This window comes from Chiloscyllium plagiosum, unplaced genomic scaffold (assembly GCF_037043375.1).
Source record: "Chiloscyllium plagiosum isolate Xiang-an unplaced genomic scaffold, Cpla_swu_hap1 HiC_scaffold_11, whole genome shotgun sequence".
Classification (NCBI taxonomy): Eukaryota; Metazoa; Chordata; class Chondrichthyes; order Orectolobiformes; family Hemiscylliidae; genus Chiloscyllium; species Chiloscyllium plagiosum.
Window position 1 is genome coordinate 43,719,073 of NW_028270149.1, and position 14,800 is coordinate 43,733,872.

Sequence of the window (14,800 nt, forward strand, 5' to 3'; positions counted from 1 at the left end):
TGGTCAGTCTGGGAGCTGTACTGTGGTCAGTCTGGGAGCTGTGCTATGGTCAGTCGGGGAGCAGTGCTATGGCCAGTCTGGGAGCTGTGCTGTGGTCAGTCGGGGAGCAGTGCTCTGGCCAGTCTGGGAGCTGTACTGTGGTCAGTCTGGAAGCTGTGCTATGGTCAGTCGGGGAGCAGTGCTCTGGCCAGTCTGGGAGCTGTGCTGCGGTGAGTCCAGGAGTTGTGCTGTAATCAGTCTGGGAGCTGTGCTCTGGTCAGCTCAGAAGCAGTGCTGTGGTCAGTCTGGGACGTGTGCTGTGATCAGTCTGGGAGCTGTTCTGTGGTCAGTCTGGGACGTGTGCTGTGGTCAGTCTGGGAGCTGTCCTGTGGTCAGTCTGGAAGAACTTCTGTGGTCAGTACATGAGCTGTGCTATGGTCAGTCCAGGAGCTGTGCTGTGGTCAGTCTGGGAGCTGTGCTGTGGTCAGTCTGAGAGCTGTGTTGTGGTCAGCCTGGGAACTGTGCTATGGTCAGTCAGGGAGCTGTGCTGTGGTCAATCCAGAAGCTATGTTGTGGTCAGTCTGGGAGCTGTGCTGTGGTCAGCCTGGGAGCTGTGCTGTGGTCCATCTGGGAGCTGTGCTCTGGTCAGTCAGGGAGCTGTGCTATGGTCAGTCCGGGAGCTGTGCTGTGGTCCATCTGGGAGCTGTGCTCTAGTCATTCAGGGAGCTGTGCTATGGTCAGTCTGGGAGCTGTGCTATGGTCCATCTGGTAGCTGTGCTCTGGTCAGTCGAAGAGCTGTGCTATGGTCAGTCCGGAAGCTGTGCTCTGGTCAGTCTGGAAGAACTTCTGTGGTCAGTACATGAGCTGTGCTATGGTCAGTCTGGGAGCTGTGCTGTGGTCAGTCTGGGAGCTGTGCTGTCGTCAGTCCAGGAGCTGTGCTGCAGTCAGTCCGGGAGCTGTGCTGTGGTCCATCTGGGAGCTGTGCTCTGGTCAGTCGAAGAGCTGTGCTATGGTCGGTCCGGGAGCTGTGCTGTGGTCAGTCTGGAGCTGTGCTGTGGTTAGTCCAGGCGCTGTGCTGCAGTCAGTCTAGGAGCTGTGCTGTGGTCAGTACAAGAGCTCTTCTGTGGTCAGTACGGAAGCTGTGCTGTGGTCAGCCTAGTAGGTGTGCTGTGGTCAGTCCAGGAGCTCTGCTTTGGTCAGCCCTGGAGCTCTTCTGTGGTCAGTCTGGGAGCAGTGCTCTGGTCAGTCCGGTAGCTGTGGTGTGGTCAGTCTGGAAGCTGTGCTGTGTTCATCCTGGGAGCTGTGCTATGGTCAGTCCGGGAGCTGTGCTATGGTCAGTCCGGGAGCTGTGCTGTGGTCCATCTGGGAGCTGTGCTCTGGTCAGTCGAAGAGCTGTGCTATGGTCAGTCCAGGAGCTGTGCTCTGGTCAGTCTGGGAGCTGTGCTGTGATCAGTCTGGGAGCTGTGCTGCAGTCAGTCTGGGAGCTGTGCTGTGGTCAGTACAAGAGCTCTTCTGTGGTTAGTACAGAAGCTGTGCTGTGGTCAGCCCAGTAGATGTGCTGTGGTCAGTCCAGGAGCTCTGCTTTGGTCAGACCAGGAGCTCTTCTGTGGTCAGTCTGGGAGCAGTGCTCTGGTCAGTCCGGTAGCTGTGGTGTGGTCAGTCTGGAAGCTGTGCTGTGTTCATCCTGGGAGCTGTGCTGTGGTCAGTCAAGGAGCTGTGCTGTGGTCAGTCTGGAAGCCGTGCTGTGGTCATTCTGGGAGCTGTGACATGGTCAGTCTGGGAACTGTACTGAGGTCAGTCCAGGAACTGTGTTGTGGTCAGTCTGGGAGGTGTGCTGTGGTCAGTCTGGGAACTGTGCTGTGGTAGGTCTGAGAGCTGTGCTGTGGTCAGACTGAGAGCTGTGCTATGGTCAGTTCGGGAGCTCTGCTTTGGTCAGTCCGGGAGATCTTCTGAGGTCTGTACATGAGCTGTGGTCAGTCCGGGAACTGTGCTCTGGTCAGTCTGAGAGCTGTGCTGTGCTCAGTCCGGGAGCTATGCTGTGGTCAGTCTGGGAGTTGTGCTGTGGTCGGTCTGAGAGTTGTGCTGTGGTCAGCCTGGGAACTGTGCTCTGGTCAGTCTGGGACCTGTGCTGTGGTCAGTCCAGGCTGTGTGCTGAGGTCAGTACAGGAGCAATGTTGTGGTCAGTCTGGGAACTGTGATGTGGTCAGTCTGAGAGCTCTGCTGTGGTCAGACTGAGAGCTGTGTTGTGGTCAGTCCAGGAGCTATGCTATGGTCAGACTGGGAGCTGTGCTGTGGTCAGTCCGAGCTCTGCTTTGGCCAGTCCTGGAGCTCTTCTGAGGTCAGTGCATGAGCTGTGGTCAGTCTGGGAGCTGTGCTGTGGTCAGTCCAGGAGCTGCGCTATGGTCAGTCTGGGAGCTGTGCTGTGGTCAGTCCAGGAGCTGTGTTGTGGTCAATCCAGGAGCTGTGCTGTGGTCAGCCTGGGAGCTGTGCTGTGGTTAGTACAAGAGCTGTGCTGTGGTCAGTCCGGGAGCTATTCTTAGGTCAGTACATGAGCTGTGGTCAGTCCGGATGCTGTGCTGTGGTCAGTCTGGGAGCTGTGCTGTGGTTAGTCTGGAAGCTGTGCTGTGGTCAGTCCAGGAGCTGTGCTATGGTCAGTCTGGGAGCTGTGCTGTGGTTAGTCCGGAAGCTGTGCTGTGGTCAGTCCAGGAGCTGTGCTGTGGTCAGTCTGGAAGCCGTGCTGTGGTCAGTCTGGGAACGGTGCTGTGGTCAGTACAGGAGCTGTGTCGTGGTCAGTCTGGGAGCTGTGCTGTGGTCAGTCCGGGAGCTGTGCTGTGGTCAGTAAGGAGCTGCGTTGTGGTCAGTCTGGGAGCTGTGCTGTGCTCAGTACTAGAGCTGTGCTACGGTGAGTCCAGGAGCTGTGCTCTGGTCAGACTGGGAGCTGTGCTGTGGTCAGTCCGGGAGATCTTCTGAGGTCAGTACATGAGCTGTGGTCAGTCCGGGAGCTGTGCTGTGGTCAGTCTGGGAGTTGTGCTGTGGTCAGTCGTGAGCTGTTCTGTGGTCAGTATAGGAGCTGTCTTGTGTTCAGTCTGGGAGTTGTGCTGTGGTCAGTCCAAGAGCTGTGCTGTGGTCAGTCTGGTAGCTGTGCTGTGGTCCATCTGAGAGCTGTGCTGTGGTCAGTCCAGGAGCTGTGCTGTTGTCCGTCTGAGAGCTGTGCTGTGGTCAGTCCAGGAGCTGTGTTGTGGTCAGTCTGGGAGATGTGCTGTGGTCAGTTCAGGAGCTGTGCTGTGGTCAGCCTGAGAGCTGTGCTCTGGTCAATCTGGGAGCTGTGCTTTGGTTAGTCCGGGAGCTGTGTTGTGATCAGTACAAGAGCTGTGCTGTAGTCAGTACGGACGTTGTGCTGTGGTCAGCTCAGTAGGTGTGCTGTGGTCAGTCCGAGAGCTCTGCTTTGGTCAGTCCAGGAGCTCTTCTGAGGTCAGTACATGAGCTGTGGTCAGTCTGGGTGCTGTGCAGTGGTCAGTCAGGGAGCTGTGCTATGGTCAGTACAGGAGCTGAGTTGTGGTTAGTCCGGGAGCTGTGCTGTGGTCAGTATAGGAGCTGTCCTGTGTTCAGTCTGGGAGCTGTGCTGTGGTCAGACTGAGAGATGTATTGTGGTTGGTACAGGAGCTGTGCTGTGGTCAGTCTGGGATCTGTGCTATGGTTAGTCCAGGAGGTGTGGTGTGTTCAGTCTGGGAGCTGTGCTCTGGTATGTCTGGGAGCTGTGCTATGGTCAGTCCGGCAACTGTGCTGTGGTCAGGCCGGGAGCTGTGCTATGGTCAGTCCAGTAGCTGTGCTGTGGTCAATCCGGGAGATGTGTTTTGTTCAGTCTGGAAGCTGTGCTGTGGTCAGTACAAGAGCTGTGCTGTGGCCAGTCAGGGAGCTCTATTTTGGTCAGTCCGAGAGCTCTTCTGTGCTGAGTACAGGAGCCGTGGTCAGTGCGGGAGATGTGTTGTGTTCAGTGCAAGAGCTGTGCTCCAGTCAGTCCACATTGTGTATGGGCTGTTAACGTGCAGTCAGTCCAGTGTGATGAAGGATTTATCCTGGTTTTAGTGGATTGAGTGGGTTTAAGTGGGGCCTGTAGGTGCAATTTTGGAATCAATGCTAAAAGAGGTTTAGGAAATTAAGTTTTGGAAGGGTTAAAGCAGAAGTATTTGTTGAGTTGGAGATAAAGATAACGACAGGAAAAACTCACTGTCAATGGAACAGGTGCTGAGCAGCTTGAGAGGGCTTAGCAGACTACAGAAGGAGGGGAATTATTGACTCTGGACAACAGTCTAACTTCCACACCATCTTGACTTGGAAATACATCACTGTTCTTTAAGTGTTGCTGGATCAAAATTCTGAAATTCTCTCATTCATGGCCTTGTGGGACTGCCTACTGCACATGGACTGTAATGGTTCAAGAAGGGAGCACAGCCCCACCTTCTCACGGGCAGGATCATATCTCATGTAAGTATTATGACAGACTGCCCTGAATTCAAATGATAAAATACATGGTTGATGTGAATCTGAAATGATAAGGGGCTCAGAGAGCAGCAGACGCTCCCTTTTTGATGTAAAGCATTGGCACTCAGCCATCATGGCTTCTTCCTTAGCTCAGTGTACCTGCTGTGGGTGGAGTAGTGTATAGGGCTGCTGAAGGTACAGTTCTGCTGCTTGGAGCAGTCTGGAAGAACCCTCCAGTATAGTCTGGATGGAGTATGTTGTACCAGCCTGTCTTTCTGTGTTCTGCTCAATAGAAGGAGGCAACAAGGTGATGTAATAGAGGTTGTGGAACTGGGAGAATTGGAGCAGTCTTCCGTGGAGGAAGATGAGGACTTTCCAAAGCGGAAAGCTCTCCTTGTTCATGACAGAGCTCAAGTGTGGCGGACATCACAAGCCACGCAGGAGCTGATTGACATCCAGTTCCAATAGATGGAGCTGGGTGCAGCAGGTCATCCTGGAATGCTAAAGAATTGTTGGTCATCATGCCAACATCTGGTTTACATTGTGAGGTGATGTACAACTTCGACTAGTCCCCACTATCAGCCCCTGAGGAATACAGAATCCACATTGTCTTCCTCATACACTGAGAATGCCTAACCTAAGTATCGAAACCCCCGGACAGGGGAAAGAACATTGTCTTCTGCAACCTGTAGATGACAGCCATTTCTCTGTATCACCTCTAGGGCCTGATAAGGTGCTACACGGATGCAAGTTGTTTACCTAGGTCTGATTTTAACCTTTTATCTTATTGAACAGTCTGACAAATTTGAGCTAACTCATCCAGTTGTGTTCATGCAGCTTGAGGTCTGCTTGGGCTAATTCCAAGTGATGTTAAAGTAAGGAAGGGGTAGCTATTGCTGCTGTTTGTTACTTGCAGTTTGAGGATGATGGTACTTCATAAGAACATTCGGAGTTTTCTGTTAGTGGATGAAAAAGGATCTGCTTCATAACCTGGACGGAAGCTATAAGGTAATTTCAATTTCTGTTAATACAATTGATGGTAAGTTTAATACCTCCAGTTTTGCCTTTTGAGAAAAAAAACAAGGCTTTCAGGATTATTTTAGTCAAAGAATCATACACCACTTAGAATGTGGGCCATCTACAGTCTCATTTATTCTGTATATGGATGAAAAAGGACAGTGATGTAAAATTTATATATCATGGATGGTGGAGAGACTGCATGTTTGTGAAGGTGGTGTTAATCAAGTGGGGGCTACTCTGTCATTGGTGGTATAAAGCTTCTTGAATGTTATTAGAGCTGCACTCATCCAGGTAAATGGAGAATATTGTATCACAGCCTGAATTGTGCCTTGAAGATAATGGATAGGCTTTGGGTAATCGGGATGATTCCTTCCTGATGAAAGGCTCTTGCCCAAAACGTCGACTCTCCTGCTCCTCAGATGCTTCCTGACGTGTTGTGCTTTTCCAGCACCACACTCTCAACTCTAATCTCCAGCATCTGCAGTCCTCACTTTCACCTATCATTCTTTAAACATTAAGTCTATGATTCACTGGGTTATGGGAAGGAGTACAGGCACACACATTGCTGATGATGGGAGGCAATCAAAAGTGTCCCAATGAAGGAGCAACAGCTTCTTGCAACAAATGAAGTCAACAACTAGTGGAGATTTACGCTGCAACAAAATGCTAAAAGAAAGGAAATGATTATATATTTACATATGTGAGGTAGAGTTCTATTGATGAAACACCTGTGTTTTGGATGTGTCCTCAAAAGACACTTTTCTTCAGTCCCTGCCTCCCCTGTATGTATAGGTGCTGCCCTGATATCTGTAGTGCGGATGGAGGGAGCCTGCTGACTGGTTTGTCCTGATGATGGCAAAGACTTTGGGGGGGTTCAGACCCTTGCAGCCCCAGCCTACTGAGAATCTTCTGCACAGCAGTAGATGCAGCCGCCTTGGTCTGAGCAGCATTGGATGATTGAATGAAATGGAAGAGAGGAGGTAGAGAGGCTGCATGTCTCTGGAGTATCCTGAGATGAAGCTCATTCCTCCTCCCTATGAGCACCAACCCATCTCCTTGTGAGGAAGGGGCATCTGAAGTGAGATCAAGGAGTCTTGCCCCCCTCTTGCCTTATCATTGACACTGAGCATCCATGACCAGCGAGATGGAGTACAGGGTCAAGTGCATTTCTGGTAGCTGATACTGGATCTCCCACTCTCACCTTTACATGGAGGTAGCCAAACATTCACATGCTGGCACTAGCACAGTAAAAATAAAGATGGATGTACTCCTCCAGCGTTTTCAATAATCTAGTCAGGATCTCTAGTATCACTGCTATGTTCTTTTGCCTATCTCTGTAGGTAGAGCCCATCACTTACAATTCATTGCAGAGGCACATCTTCTGCATGGGCTCAGCTGATTCCTACTCTCTGGTAGTCCTTTGATGCCAGACACCTTGGGTGTTTCTTCCTCCACAGACTGTGGTCACGTATTAGTGATGATCTCAGCAGCTGGTGCTCATGAGCTTGTCCGCGCCAGAGTATCCACCAAGGTAAATGACTCTGACTCTGTACTGTTGTGAGTGACAGCGGCACCATTATCCTCAGAGCTGATGCTTGGCATAGACTGTGTCTGCAACTGTTTCATTGTCTGTTGGCCACTTGAGCCTGTGGAAGAGAAGACACAGAATTAGATTAGACTCCCTACAGTGTGGAAACAGGCCCTTTGGCCCAACAAGTCCACACCGACCCTCCGAAGAGTAACCCATCCAGACCAATTTCCCTCTGACTAACGCACCTAACCTATTGGCAATTTAGCATGGCCAACTCACCTGACCCGCACATCTTTGGACTGTGGGAGGAAACCAGGGCACCCTGAGGAAACCCACGCAGACACTGGGAGAATGTGCAAACTCCACACAGACAGTCGCGCGAGGCTGGAATCGAACCTGGAACCCTGGTGCTGTGAGGCAGCAGTGCTAACCACTGAGCCATCGTGCCGCCCCTAGTGAAGATGGGCACAAACTTTATGCATATTTTTGTTGTCTGTAGTTTCTTAAGAATAGAGAGAGAGAGAGAGAGAGAGAGACAGAATGAGGGAGAATCTGCTTTGGTTAGTACTGGGTAAGGCTGAATAATCTTTATCAAATGGGCCAATGGGCTGAGGACTAGCAGATCAAGTTTAATTTAGATAAATGTGACGTGCTGCATTTTGGAAAAGCAAATCCTAGCAGGACTTATAGACTTAATGGTAAGGTCCTGGCGAGTGTTGCTGAGCAAAGAGACCTTGGCGTGCAGATTCATAGCTCTTTGAAAGTAAAGTCGCAGTTAGATAGGATACTGAAGAAGGCGTTTGGTATGCTTTCCTTTATTGGTCAGAGTATTGAGTACAGGAGTTGCAGCTGTACAGGACATTAGTTAGGCCACTTTTGTAATATTGCATGCAATTCTGGTCTCCTTCCTATCAGAAGGATGTTGTAAAACTTGAAAGGGTTGAGAAAAGATTTACAAGGATGTTGCCAGGGTTGGAGGATTTGAGCTATAGGGAGAGGCTGAATAGGCTGGGTCTGTTTTCCCTGGAGCGTCGGAGGTGGAGGGGTGACCTTATAGAGATTTATAAAATCATGAGGGGCATGGATAGGATAAATAGACAAGGTTTTTTCCCTGGGGTCGGGGAGTCCAGCACTCGAGAGGCTGAATCGGATGGGTCTGTTTCCCCTGGAGCATCAGAGGCTGAGGGGTGAACTTATAAAGGATTATAAAATCATGAGGGGCATGGATAGGATAAATAGTGGAAGTGGTGGAGGCTGTTACAATTGCTGCATTTAGAAGGAATCCTATGAATAGGATGGGTTCAGAGGGATATGGGCCAAGTTCTGGCAAATGGGACAAGATTAGGTTAGGATATCTGGTCTACATGGACGAGTTGCAATGAAGGGTCTGCTTCCATGCTGTGTATCTCCATGACTCTATGATTCTCGTTTATTGTTTGTAGTTGATAAGATTCATAATAGCAGGAGAACTCAGTCCTGTGAACTGTTCCTCCTGCCATATGTGGGAAATCTGGGACACGCTCAGTGTCCATGGTGACCATGAATCCAGCAAGTGAGTTCAGCTGCAGTTCCTGATTTGCTGCATTAAGTGATTGGAGCTGTGGATGGCCTCCCATTGAAGCATCTGTGGTGCTGAAGATATCATGGAGAACATGTTTGGTTAGCTGGTCGCACCTTGAGTAACATCTACAGAGGCAGTAAAGCGTTGGATGACCACTAAGAAGACTAGTAAATGTGGGCAGGCAGTGTAGGAGTCATCACCCTGTCAAACAGACATACCACGTTGGAAACTGTTGGGGGAATGATTTCTCACGGGGAAGCAGCAGCAGCCAGGTTTGTAGCACCACTGTTGGCTGTGCTACAGAGCAGGGGAGGAGCTTTAGAGATAGGGAATTCAACCGTAAAGGGAACTGACAGACGGTTCTGTGGCAGCAAACAAAACTCTCAAATGGTATGTTGCCTCCCTGGTGCCAGGGTCAAGGATTTCTTGGAGTGGTATTCTGAAGGGGAGGGTGAACATTCATCTGAATGAGACCTTGTAGCAAGAGTTTGGAGAGTTAGTTAGTAGATTAAAGAGGAAGACTACTAAGGCTGTTATCTCCAGATTACTTCAAGTGCCATGTGTGACTGAGTACAGTAATACAAAGGTAGGTCAGATGAAGGTATAGCCAAAGGATGGGGTAGAAGGCAGGCCTTTAGATTTTTGGATCATGATACAGTTTCTAGGGTAGGTGGGACCTGTACAAACTGGATGAGTATCACCTGAATGGGTCCAATATCCTTGCTGGGAGGTTTTCTCATGATGTTTGGGAGGTTTTTAAACTGATTTGACAGGGTGATGCAGCACAGAGTAGTTGTAAGGTCAGGAGCAAGGATCAGTTAGAGATAGAAGGAATACTGGGACAGTCCTATAGGTGGCAAAGACACAGGCACATACTAAGTTGTAAAAGTTAAAATTATAAATTATATCTATTTGAATTCAAGGAACTTGACCAGCAAGGTGGATTGTTTTGGAGCATTAATCAGCACGTGATGTTGTTGCAATCACTGACACTTGGTTCAAGAAAGGTCAGGCTTGGCAGTTCAACATTTCAGGGTATAGAAGTCTCCGATGGGAGAAGTGGGTTAGTAAGAGAGATGGGGGCATTGCATTATTAATAAAGGAAACCATCACTGCAGTAATGAGGGAGGACATCGTACAAGAATCTTCAAATGAGGACATCTTGGTTAGAGCTTAGAAATGAAAAAGAGACAATTACGTCACTGGGATTATACCACTGGCCTCCCAACAGTCAGAGGGAGATTGAGGAGCACAAATGAAGGCAAATCATGGAAAGGTGTGAGAGAAACAGGGTTGTAGTTGTAGGAGATTTCAACTTTGCTAATATTAGCTTGATTGCTTTAATGTGAAAGGATTATGCAGAGTAAAACTTTTAAAGGACATCCAGGACAGCTTTTTGTGCCAGTACGTTAATAGTTATACTAGAGATGGGGCAGTGCTGGACCTAATCCCAGGGAATGAAGCTGGCCAAGTGGTTGAAGTTTGAGTGAGGATTGTGACAACAACTCTAAGTTACAAAGTCATTCTGGAAAGGGAAGAGGATCATGCTAAGTTATGTCAAAATTGGGAAAAGGCCAATTTCAATATTATTAGTCAGGGTCTGGCAAACATAAAATGGGAGCAACTACTTACAGGTAAGCTTACATTTGGGAAGTGGGAGACTTTTAAAGGTAGTACAGTGAGAATTCAAGTTCAGTTTGTTCCTCTAATTGAATGTATTTAAAACATTGGGTTCTGGTACTTCACAAAATTGCTTTGCTGAACCTTTCCACTGGATTATGCCATGTTTAATGCAAAAGGTCTGTGTCTTGCTTGTAAAATTGGTATTGATGCAGTATTAGACCTTGTACTGTAAATGGGTATTTTTGTGCATGAGCAGAATTCAAGTTCAAGCAGAAAATATGCTTGCTTTTGGATTTGTGACCAGCTTTGTATTTTTGTATCAATACTAAACTTTTAAATTCTGTTTTAATAAAGACAGCATTTAAGTTGACCAAAATAAAAAGTGAAGGTCAAGGGCAGCAGGTGCAAGGAACCTTGGATGTCAAGAAACAGCGAGACTTTGATAAAGAAAAAGAAGGAAGTATACTTCAAGTACCAAAATAGGAAATTAATGATTAAGGAAACCCTAAGGCTTTTTATAAGTATTAAGACAAAGAGAATTATAAGGAAAAGGGTGAGGCCTATTAGAGACCAAAAAGGCAACTTGTGCATGAAGCCAGTGGATGTGAATGAGGTCTTAAATGAGTACTTCTCATCTGTATTCAGAGAGGGGAAAGACATTGTCGTTGAGGATTTCAGTTGAGCTGGTGAGGTTCTAGAACGTATTAAGGTTGATAAGGTTAATACTAGGTTAATAAAATTAATATTAGATGTTTTAGCAGGTATGCAGGTACATGAATGTTCTGGGCCCGATGAGATGTATTCCAGGCTACTATGGGAGAAGATTGTTGGGGCCATGTTGGATATACTTAATTCTTAAGTATGTAAGTTAGCTCACTGAGCTGGAAGGTTTGTTTTCAGACATTTCATCACCATACTAGGTAACATCACCAGTGAGAGTCTCTGGTGAAGCGCTGGTGGTATGTCCCTCCTCTCCATTTATAGGTCTATTTATAGGTCTTGGATATTGGAAGGTAGATAGGGTCTAAATCCTTTTTAATAGTACTTAATAATCAGGAGAATTAAACAGGACATGCACGAGACTTCTCAGAGGCATGGCATTCTAACCAAGACCTATAAATAGAGAGATGGGACATGCCACCAGCACTTCACCAGAGACTCTCACTGATGATGTTACCTCGTATGGTGACGAAACATCTGAAAACAAACCTTCAAGCTCAGCGAGCTAACTCACATACTTATCATCAACCTGAGCTACAAATATACTCAAAAATCATTATTGCTTAATTCTTTACTGGCCACAGGCAAAGTGTCAGATGACTAGAGGATGGTTAATGTGGTTCCTTTGTTCGAGAGGGCAGTAGGGATAAGCCAGACATTACAGACCAGTTAGTCTGACATCAGTAGTAGGAAAATTATTAGAAACATTCTGAAGGACAGGATTAATCAATACTTGGAGAGGCAGAAATTGATCAGGGACAGTCAACATGAATTTGTTAAAAGGAGATCCTGTCTGACTAATTTAAGTGTGTTCTTTGAAAAGTTGACGAAATCTATTGATAAAGGTAGTGCAGTTGATGTGGTTTACATGGACTTCAGTAAAGCCTTTGACAGGATCCCACATGGAAGACTGGCCTAAAAGGTAAGAGCCCTGGGATCCAAGGCAGGTTGGCAAACTGGGTCCAAAACTGGCTTACAAATAGGAGGCAAAGGGTGATGGAGGAGAGGTTTTGTTTGTGATTGGAAGCCTGTGACCAGCAGTGTACCACAGCCTTCATTGCTGGAACCCTTGCTGTTTGTAATATACATTAACAATTTAGATGCGAATGTAGAAGGTATGTTTAATAAGTTTGCAGACAATGTGAAAATTGGTGGTATTTTTGAAGCTGAAGAAGATGGTCTCAGGCTGCAGTCTGATATTGATCAGCTGGTAAACTGGGCTGAACAAAGCAGATAATCTCAATGAGCATGAGATGATGTACTTTGGGAGGTTTAATAAGGGTAGGATGTACAAAATGAATGACAGGTCCCTGGAGAATACTGAGGAACAAAGAGACCTTGGTGTACAAGTCCATAGATCCTTGAAGGTGTCAGCACAGGTAGACAGGATGGTGAAGAAGGCATACAGGATGCTTGTCTACATTAGCAAGGAGATAGAACTTTTTTATTTCAAAAATATACTTTATTCATTAAAAAAACTTTATATACATACATAATCACTGGAGAGCTTTAATTCTATACAGTATTTTCATATCAAGAACAAACAAAAAGCCAAGACATTTCTTAGTTTTCCAAGATTATATTTACATGCATTTGAGGCACCAGGAGGGTTCGATAACCAAACAGATCCCCATTTAATATTGGCAGAAAGAAATTAGATTGTGGTCTTTCCCCACTGTACCTTGGTGGTGGCTGCCCCAGGCTTTATTGTATCCCTCAGCATGCAGTCCTAAACTTTGGAATGTGTCAGTCTGCAAAACTCTGTCAAGGTCAACTCTTTATTCTCAAAGACCAACAAAGTTTAGACAGACCAAAGAGCATCTTTCACTGAGTTGATGGTCCTCCAGGTACAGTTGATGTTTGTCTCAGTGTGCATCCCAGGGAACAGTTAAGCCCAGAGTCCTGTGTCATGGAGCTGCTTGGGATGAATCTCAACAAAAATCACTGCATCTCTCTCCAAACTTCCTTAGCAAAGGTATATTCCAGGAGGAGATGTATGATAGGCTCAAACCGCTGACAGCCACTTCGCGGGCACCATGCAGTGGCACAGAGAGTCCAAGCATACATGAAGGATCTCACAGGTAGTGCCCTTCTCACCACCAGCGAAGTGATGTCTTGGTGCTCGTTGGAAAGTTTTGGTACTGAGGCATTCTGCCAAATGACTTTGATTCTGCTCAGGGAACACCCAACAGGATTCACCCGTTCGTTTTCCTGCAGAGTCTCGAGCTTGCTACATGCTGATCACTTCCTGAAGGATTTGTGGTTATAGATATTTTTCTCTGTAAATTTCTCCATGAGGGAGAGATGATACAGAACGGTCCAGCTGCTTGGAGCTCAGCAACGAGCCCAGTCTCATCCTTCGCAACACCAGAGACAGGTCGTACAAAAAAAACCATACTTGGTTTTTGTGTAGTGAGAGTCTACACACACAGCTTGATACAGCCGCACATAAAGGTGACCATCAGGGTGAGGGTGATGTTGGGTATGTTCTTCACCCTTATCTAGAGCTTTGTAAATGATGTTCCTGTGGTCACAGTCCATTTTAGACTTCTAGATGAAGTGGAAGATGACTCAGGTGACTGCAACAGCGCAGATTCTGGGAATGGGTCAGACCCCTGCCATATACAACATAGAGAGAGTACCTCACACATGATGACCAGATGTTTAGCCACAATGGAAAGGGAGCAGTGCTCCCTGCCACCACTTTGGCGATACACTCCTCCCAGATTTTTGTGCATTACCGGTCCCTCTGAACCATTTTCCAAGCACCTTCATGTAATCTGTCCTGACAATGAAGGGGATAAAGGGTCAGTTGGTCCAGTTCCGAAAAACCATGGCCTCACTATTGCCTCAATTTACCTTGGCTCCTGAGGCCAGCTCAGACTGGTCACAGATGCTCATGAGTCTGTGCACTGACAGCGGATCCAAGCAGAAAACGGCAGCATCATCCATGAACAGGCAGGCTTTGACTTCCAGGCCTCTGCTGCCTGGAATAGTTATCCCTCTCATCGCATCCTTCCTGATGGACTCAGCAAAAAGTTCCAAACCACACACAACCAAAGAGAGAACATAGGAGCGAAGAAGCCTTGTTACAACTTTATAAAACATTGGTTCGCCCACAGATGAGATAATGTGTTTCACCACACTATCAGAAGCACTGAAGTGGGTGCAGAGGAGATTCATCAGGATGTTTCTGCAATGAGAAGTCTCAGTTATGAGGAAAGACTGGATAGGCTGGATTTGTTTTCATTAGAGTGGAGGAGGCTGAAGGGGAACCTGATTCAGGGAAACAAAAATTATTACAGGTATACGCAGAATAGATTGTTGAGAATCTCTTGTGCATGACAGACATAACTAAGACCAGAAAGCCTAAGTTTAAATTGAGGAGCAAGTGGTTTAGAGGAGATCACCCAGAGTTTAGTAGCTACATAGAATGTGCTACAATGTTCCTCTCTTGGCTCTGCACCCATTCTGATCTCTCCACTGGCACCAGACCAGCTATGGGACTGCCAGCTCCAATGCCTGCTCCTCATAATGGGTGAGGATATGATTGGATGGCACCCTTCCTCTGGTCTTGGTTTTCTCAATCTTGTTGTGCAGCAGCTTCTCCTACAATGTAAAAAACAGAAGATATGAGTTTGATGGAAATGTGTGTATGAGCACTTGATGAACATCCACAAGCCTTGCCAAGTGGTGATCCTTCACCAGTCAGTGAATAGGAAGTGCCATGCCTAGGAAGTGTTCAAAAGTTGACAGAATGAGGTGGATGTGGGCCCTTCAGTGCACATTATGCATGTGAAGTTAAAATTGAATGCCTATTTGATAAGGCAGTGCAGTGGCAGAGTTAAACCTACTGATGGGCCTCTGAGTGTGAGATTGCAATG

General features: G+C 47.2%; 1 pseudogene; it reads right to left on the bottom strand.

The window, feature by feature from the left end:
* Positions 1 to 12,570: 12,570 nt before the first annotated feature.
* LOC148148788 (uncharacterized) lies at positions 12,571 to 13,312 on the bottom strand (annotated as a pseudogene).
* Positions 13,313 to 14,800: the final 1,488 nt, after the last annotated feature.